Below are 7,333 nucleotides of genomic sequence, written 5' to 3'. Positions count from 1 at the left end.
ACTCACTTCACACCAATGGGCTTTTGACCTTCAGTATGGTTGCTAGCTCCCAAGGGTCATTCTTCTCAATTGACTTGATATCTTCATCCATGGCAATTCTCCACTTCTCATCTTTGACCGCTTCTTCAAAAACTATGGGCTCATAATCGGCAAAGTGACAAAAAAGAGTTAAATCATCACTTAAATTTTCTGTTACCTCATAAAGATCTTGAAGACTCCTCATTCGTGGTTGCCTTTCACTAGAGCTTCCACTAGAAGATGAAAAAAATGTACTAGGAATTGTTGGTGATCGAGGTGTTATGGGCTCTTGAACTTCTCTTCTTTGCTCCTCCTCATCAAGGAATGGAAAGAAATCATACCTCTCCTTATCTTCATTACTCCAATCCCAAGAATCTTCTTCATCGAACTCCACATCTCTACTAATAGTTGCCTTGCCAACACTTGGATTGTAGAGCTTGTAGCCTTTGGAACGTTGATCATACCCGATGAAGATCTGCTTCTTGCTTTTATCATCAAGTTTGGACCTCTCTTGATCTGGTACATGAACATAGCCAATGCTTCCAAAAACTCTTAAATGGAAAACACTTGACTTTCTTCCGCTCCATGCTTCTTGAGGAGTTTTGTTCCATAGGCTTCTAGTTGGACACCGGTTGGATAGGTACACTGCACAGTCAACCGCTTCCATCCAAAATTTTTTTGACATCTTCTTTATCTTCAACATGTTTCGAGCCATATTGAGAATGCTCATATTCTTCCTTTCGACGATATCATTTGTTGTGGAGATCTTGGAACAATCAAGAACCGCCGGATGCCATTTGCTTCACAAAACTCATTAAACTTGTTAGAAGTAAACTCTCCTCCTCTATCCGTTCTCAAGGCTTTAATACAATAGTCACTTTGTTTTTCAACAAGTGCTTTAAATTTTCTAAAAGCACCAAATACTTCAGATTTTTCTTTCAAGAAATAAATCCAAATTTTTCTACTACAATCATCAATAAAGAGAAGAAAATACCGATTGTTACTAAATGAAGAAGGCTTGATTGGTCCACAAACATCGGCATGAACAAGTTCAAGTGGCTCCCTTGCTCTTGAAGTAGTTTCTTTTGGAAAACTTTTTCGGAATTGTTTGCCAACAAGACACCCTTCACATAATTGATTCGGTTGGTCAATAGTCGGCAAGCCCTTCAACATCTCTTTTTGTCCCAACAACTTCAAGTCTCCAAAATTCACATGCCCAAGCCTCAAATGCCAAAACCAAGAAGAATCTTTCACACAAGTCTTGAGACATTTAGCAACATCGGTTTGGATGTCAAGCAAAAACATCCTATTTTTTGTCATGGGCACCTTAGCAATCACATTCTCCCTATCAGCTTGAAGTAAGAGACTATAATTTTTCATATGAACCTCGTAGTTCTTCTCCAAAAGTTGTCTCAAACTCAAAATATTACTTTTCATACTTGGAATATAATAAACATTACTCATAAGTTGATGGCCACCATTTTTCATATGAATTAAAATCGTACCTTTGCCTTCAATTGGAACTTTAGAGTTATCTCCAAAAGTGACAAACCCGGTCACCGATTCGTCAATCTCCACAAATTTATTTTTATCTCCACATATGTGATTGCTTACGGCATTATCAAAATACCACAAATCTTTCTTGCTTCTTTCTTCTCCTTTGAAGGCTAGCAACAAAGTGGCCTCCGCTTCTTCATTTTCAACATGATGAGCCTTCTCTTCAACATTGAAAGGAGAACTCCAACACTCCCGAGCATAGTGCCCAATCTTTTGGCAATTGTAACACCAAACTTTGGACTTATCATTTTGCCTTGTGTAGTTTCCTCTACCACGGCCTCTTGACAAATACCTCCTTTCTTCATTGTTGGAGTATTGATTGCATTGTCCACCTCTTCCTCTTCCTCTTCCTCCTCTCCCTCGACCTTGTCCACCTCCACATCCTCTTCCTTGTTGACTTTTCCCAAACTTCCTTTCTTTCTCCTTCACCAAGAGCTTGGTGGCTAAAACTTGCTCGATCGGCTCCTCCTTCTTCTTGTTGATTCTCTGTTCTTGGGCTTGTAATGAACCCATAAGTTGATCAACCGTCATAGTCTCCAAATCTTTGGACTCCTCGATGGCTACGACGATGTAATCGAACTTCGAATGCAACGAACGAAAAATTTTCTCAATGATCCGGACATCCTCCAATCTTTCTCCATACCTCTTCATTTGATTTACTATGGCCAACACCCTCGAAAAGAAATCTACAATAGACTCGGATTCTTTCATTCGTATGCCTTCAAAATCTCCTCGTAGCATTTGAAGGCGTACTTTCTTCACTTTATCAACTCCTTGGTAGGAGTTTTGTAAGATCTCCCATGCTTGCTTGACGGTGGTCGCATTAGCCACTCTCTCGAACATGGCTTCATCCAAACATTGATGGATGAGGGTGAGAGCTTGTTGGTCCTTCTTCTGTATTCTGGGTAGAGCCTCCCTTTGAGCAGAACTCATCAAAGCTTCTTCACGAGGCTCCTCATAGCCTCTATCCACAATCTCCCACATATCTTGCGATCCAAGCAAAGCCTTCATACGAATGCACCAATTCTCATAATTCTCTTTTGTAAGGCGAGGGAATTGAAATGGAAAGGTAGAATTGGCCATCTCCAGGATCAAGAAACTGGAGCTCTGATACCGGTTTGTTGAAAATATAGGAAGAGAGATTAGAGAGGAAAGGATGGAGAGGAAGAATACTTCAGATTTTTCTATTCACTTTGGCTCTTGCCTTGCTTACAAAACTATAAGACTTACATTGTATTTATAGGACTTCTAGGTACATGAATAAACCTAAGTACATGAACTACTTAAATGCACATAGAAAATCCAAAAGACATAAACCACTTAAATACATATACATAAATCACCACTCTCAAGGTGACCCTTCACATATTCATAAATCCTCCTAAAAGTCATTCATTAAATTAAGTTTATCTTTTCAACACTCCATCCCTAGCCTTCAAAAAAGAGCCGGTGCGTCTGCGATAAATGGCTTAAATAAGGTATACATGTCACCCTAAAGAACACCCACTGTACCTATTGCTTGTGATTTCTTGATATTGGACATGGATTTTTTTTTTTCCAAACTATTTCTCCTCTATTCTTTTCATTGATTGCAGCTCGATGATTGGGTCATCTGTAAGATCTATTTGACACCGAAAGCTCGCAAGATTAATACGACACAGGAAGATCTACCTGAAATACAACCAGTAAACAACGCTCCACCGGAGCCAAAAGCAAAAAGGAGAAGGATGGAAGATCCACAAACTATTAATTCACTTTCCATTCACCCCAGCCAAGATATTGTCGGTAGTTGTCAAATTCTTCAGCTACCAAACAATTTTCTACCACTGCTCGTCCATGTGTCGGACATGCCTATTGATAGCTGTTTCTTTACACAATATGCTGGTGAGGAGCCATCAATTCCAAGCCAGGACATTGCTATTGACTTCTTCCAAATACATCAGCTCGCCGATGACACCTTGCCGCAATCTGACCCAACCGTTCCGGTGCATGCGGAGATGATGGAAGAAGGTCCAAACCATATGTCAAGGCTAGCTAACCTTGACCGGTCCTTGAAGGATATCGATGCAGAGGATTCCATCATTGCCTTCTCTCCAGAAATTATGCAAACTGGTGGTGAGGAGACTAAAAAGATGGCTGCATTACTGGAGAGAGAAATTACACAAGTTGGTGGCGAGGAGACAAAGGAGACTGAGGAGATGGTTGGGAGAGAAATTATGCAAGCTGGTGGTGAGGAGACAAAGGAGACTGAGGAGATGACCACATTACTTGGGAGGAAAATTATGCAAGCCAGTGGTGAGGAGACAGAGAAGATAGCCGCATTACTTAGGTCACTCCGTGATGACATCTCCATGCCGTCGATTGATGACATATTCCGATAGTTGGTTGATGACAGCTTTAATGAATAGCTTGTTTATTTTTATAGATATTAGTCATTCTAGATTTGCTTCATGTTACATTCCTCAATAATACTGTACGCTACAAAAGCGAAGCATCTCGCTGCAATGATATACTAAATCTGTCAATTGCTTGCTATATGAAACTCATACACTTGTCTTTACCTACTTCATGCCCAGATATGCTATATATATTTTTTTGTTACTTTGAGAAATAAGAATTTCTCGGAGAAATATTTGTAGTGAAATATATGTCATATGTGTATATGTATCCTAAGCTTAATAAACTGTTATCAGAAAGTTGTCTGGCTGAATATCGAACAGAAAAATTCATTATCTAGAAAATGACATAACCAAGATTGTGGTTTTTTTTTCATGTGTACGATGGTGAGACATGATTGAACATCTACATTGGATTGCCAACTATTGTGGCAAATTTGCTCAGGTTCATTAGTGGTAGCTAGATAATAAGTTGTAGCATAATTAGAGGAGCCACTGAGCTTAGATCTGGGACTGAGTAATGGCCTCTTGCAGTGCTTTGAGTGCCTATTCAGAGAATAAAATATATTATTTTCTTTATCTTGTTCTTTGAGGGATTCTCCAATCGATGAAGCTAGCAAAGTGCATATTGACTCGATACCATCCAAAATGAGCTTCGAGCTTTTAGGTTTGGTCATGTCACCAGGAAAATAGGAACTTTCATAATTTGCTTGAGAAGGATGATGATGTCCAAATGATCAGAGGTCCTCATGGTGTGCAAGTCTCAATATTGTTTGATGGAAATCATCTTCCAAACTGATTACCATCCCGACAATTTAAGATTGGTAAAAAAATGGAATACTGATTCACTTCCACTGATAGTTCACATTCCAATATTCCTTTACTTTCTCAATTCAGTGATCCACCAATGTGGGGAATATCAAATGAATGGCATGATATTGTGGCATGTTATTTTACAAAATCATGTCAGGCAGCTTGTATTTATAGTTTAAAATTGCATGGCTTAGTCAAAGCATATTACTACGAACAGATATCCATCTGCCGGCTGAAATATTGCAACTCAATTAGCTATTTTCTTAGATAAAGTGAATGAACTTCCAACATCATATAGCAAATTATTTTGCAAAGCTAAGATTATTGCTACATAGGTCTGAAGCCAAAATCTCACAATTTTAACTCTGTATCCTGTATACCAAGTTAAATGTCCATTCTTTGCTTTTTTCTTGTCGGGGCGGAAGAAAACTAACAAAATTATCTTTCCTGTTATGATCTCCAAGATTATATTATAGGTGCAAATTTGATCGAGAGTATGATAAATGGCTAAGATTTAGATTTTTCTGCATGCCGCATTTCAATTGTTGCGATAAAACTTAAGCTCAAATAAGGGTTTTGATACTTCAACAATTATGATAACATTAGAGGCTCGAGAAGCATTGTTCTTTTTGTATCAACTATGTAACAAATTTCTCCAGCTAAATTAAATATTTAGAGTGTTTAACTATGTTACTAGTGAAGCCTTCAAGCTCATTGTTAAATATATCCCATATTTCCTACTATTTCTTCCTCAACAGCCACGGTCCCCTTCCATTTCCTCCTTCCTCTCCCTTTTCCTTCTTCATAGCCCTTTTATTCTTCCCTCCTTTTTAGGTTGATGGTAGAAAGTAGACTCGCATTCCTCTCCACAGAAGATCTGTTTCTCAAGTCAAATATTTGTTCTCCAAGCAAATATGCACTTGTATTATCTTAAAAACATGGATAAGCATTTTAATGTGTTGACTAGTGAGGAAAATATAGAAAAAAGAGGTACAGTTTTAAGGGAAGTTAGGCAACCATGTGATGTATGACGGTCTAGACAGTTGGGTCTATAATGTCTAGGGAAGCAAGGCTTAAACTTATAGATTGCTGGAAATTCTAGCTAATCAGTATCAAGTTTAGGGTAATAAAACATAGCAAAGAAATCAACTACCTTTTTGGCTAGAAAGAAAAGTCTGTTTGTGGATTATAAGGATCGGTAACAGATATAAGAAACTAGTGGTGTTGGGGGTAGGAAGGTTAGGTTTCGAAGAGATCAACTACGGGTTTTGAAGGAAGGTTGCGAGGCTCGCTACAATACCAGAACATGGTCTCTTGTGACACCAACCCTGATCCGACCTAAGAATAAACACTGACAGATGGTTGTTTACATCCACAATTAGCTCGCAGTGCAGCAAGAGCAAGAGAGTTGCTTTCTGTATTGTTAGGTTTGTAAGTTGTGAGAGGCTTGTAGGGTCTGCCGAACCAGGCCAAATCGTTCAGTTTTGGCAATACCGAGCTGACTTGATTTGGTATTTTAATTCGATTCCAAGTAGCATGTTCATATAGTAGCATGTCCCCATTATAGTAGATGCATCCCGACATTAGCCAAACCTATTTTCTTGCAAGGCTTTCAAGTCATTTAATGGTAAAGAAAAAAAACTCCATCACAAGTACATTCTTTATAGCAGTTCATGCCATGCACCTTACATTCCACACAAAAGAAAAAGGAAACTATAAGAACTCGTTTGGTTCATTAAAAAAAAAAAAGTCTTACTAAAATATTTTTTATAAGAGACTGATATCTGGATATATGATGCTTGAAAAAATAATTTTTACATATTTAATTGACCGTGGAAAAGTGGCACATTCTAGAGTACCTGTTATACTTGTGTAAAGAAAAAAACCTTACTCCATTCTATCTAAAAGCTTGAAAGCACCATTAAAAAAAAATACCCTAATTTTCAACTTATAGGAATTGGACTTTTCCATGTCCCATATAGGTTTTTCTTTCCCATGAAATATAGATCTTATTTCATGAAAAAATTATTTTTCTATCTCTTTCCTTCAAAAAGTCCAACAAAAAATGAAGTATTTCTCCATTTTCTCATTGACTCTACTTTCCTTCTTTCTTTAAACCAAACTACTCCTAATATGAAAAATAAGCCTCTAGGTTTCTTCTCTCAATAACTTTCTTCCATAAATGGCTCCGCGGATCTCCATCTGTACCTAGATTCGCCACTGGCTTCTCACTCGTGGCAAGGCTTTTGATCGTAAGTATGGAGTTGCCAAATAATTAAATAATCTTATCTTCTATTTTTATTTTTTTATAATAAAACTAAAAAGGTGACAAAAAAAAACTTCATGGAGAAGTTGGCTAACTTTTCCGATCCTTACCCTTCAAGTCGTATGATTATCAAATCAAATTAGGGTTGTGTAAAATAAAGCAGATGTCCCAACTATTTGGGAAGGTGAAATACTAATGTATAAGAGAGACAAATGTATCCAACTATTTAAGGTGAAATACTAATGCAGTTATAAGGGAGACAAATGTATCCAAAGATTTACAC

This window comes from Phoenix dactylifera, chromosome 12 (genome assembly GCF_051530095.1).
Source record: "Phoenix dactylifera cultivar Ajwa chromosome 12, Ajwa_hap1_PhDact_Kaust_v1.1, whole genome shotgun sequence".
Lineage (NCBI taxonomy): Eukaryota > Viridiplantae > Streptophyta > Magnoliopsida > Arecales > Arecaceae > Phoenix > Phoenix dactylifera.
The sequence above is the reverse complement of the archived record's forward strand: the minus strand, read 5'-3'. Positions refer to the sequence as shown.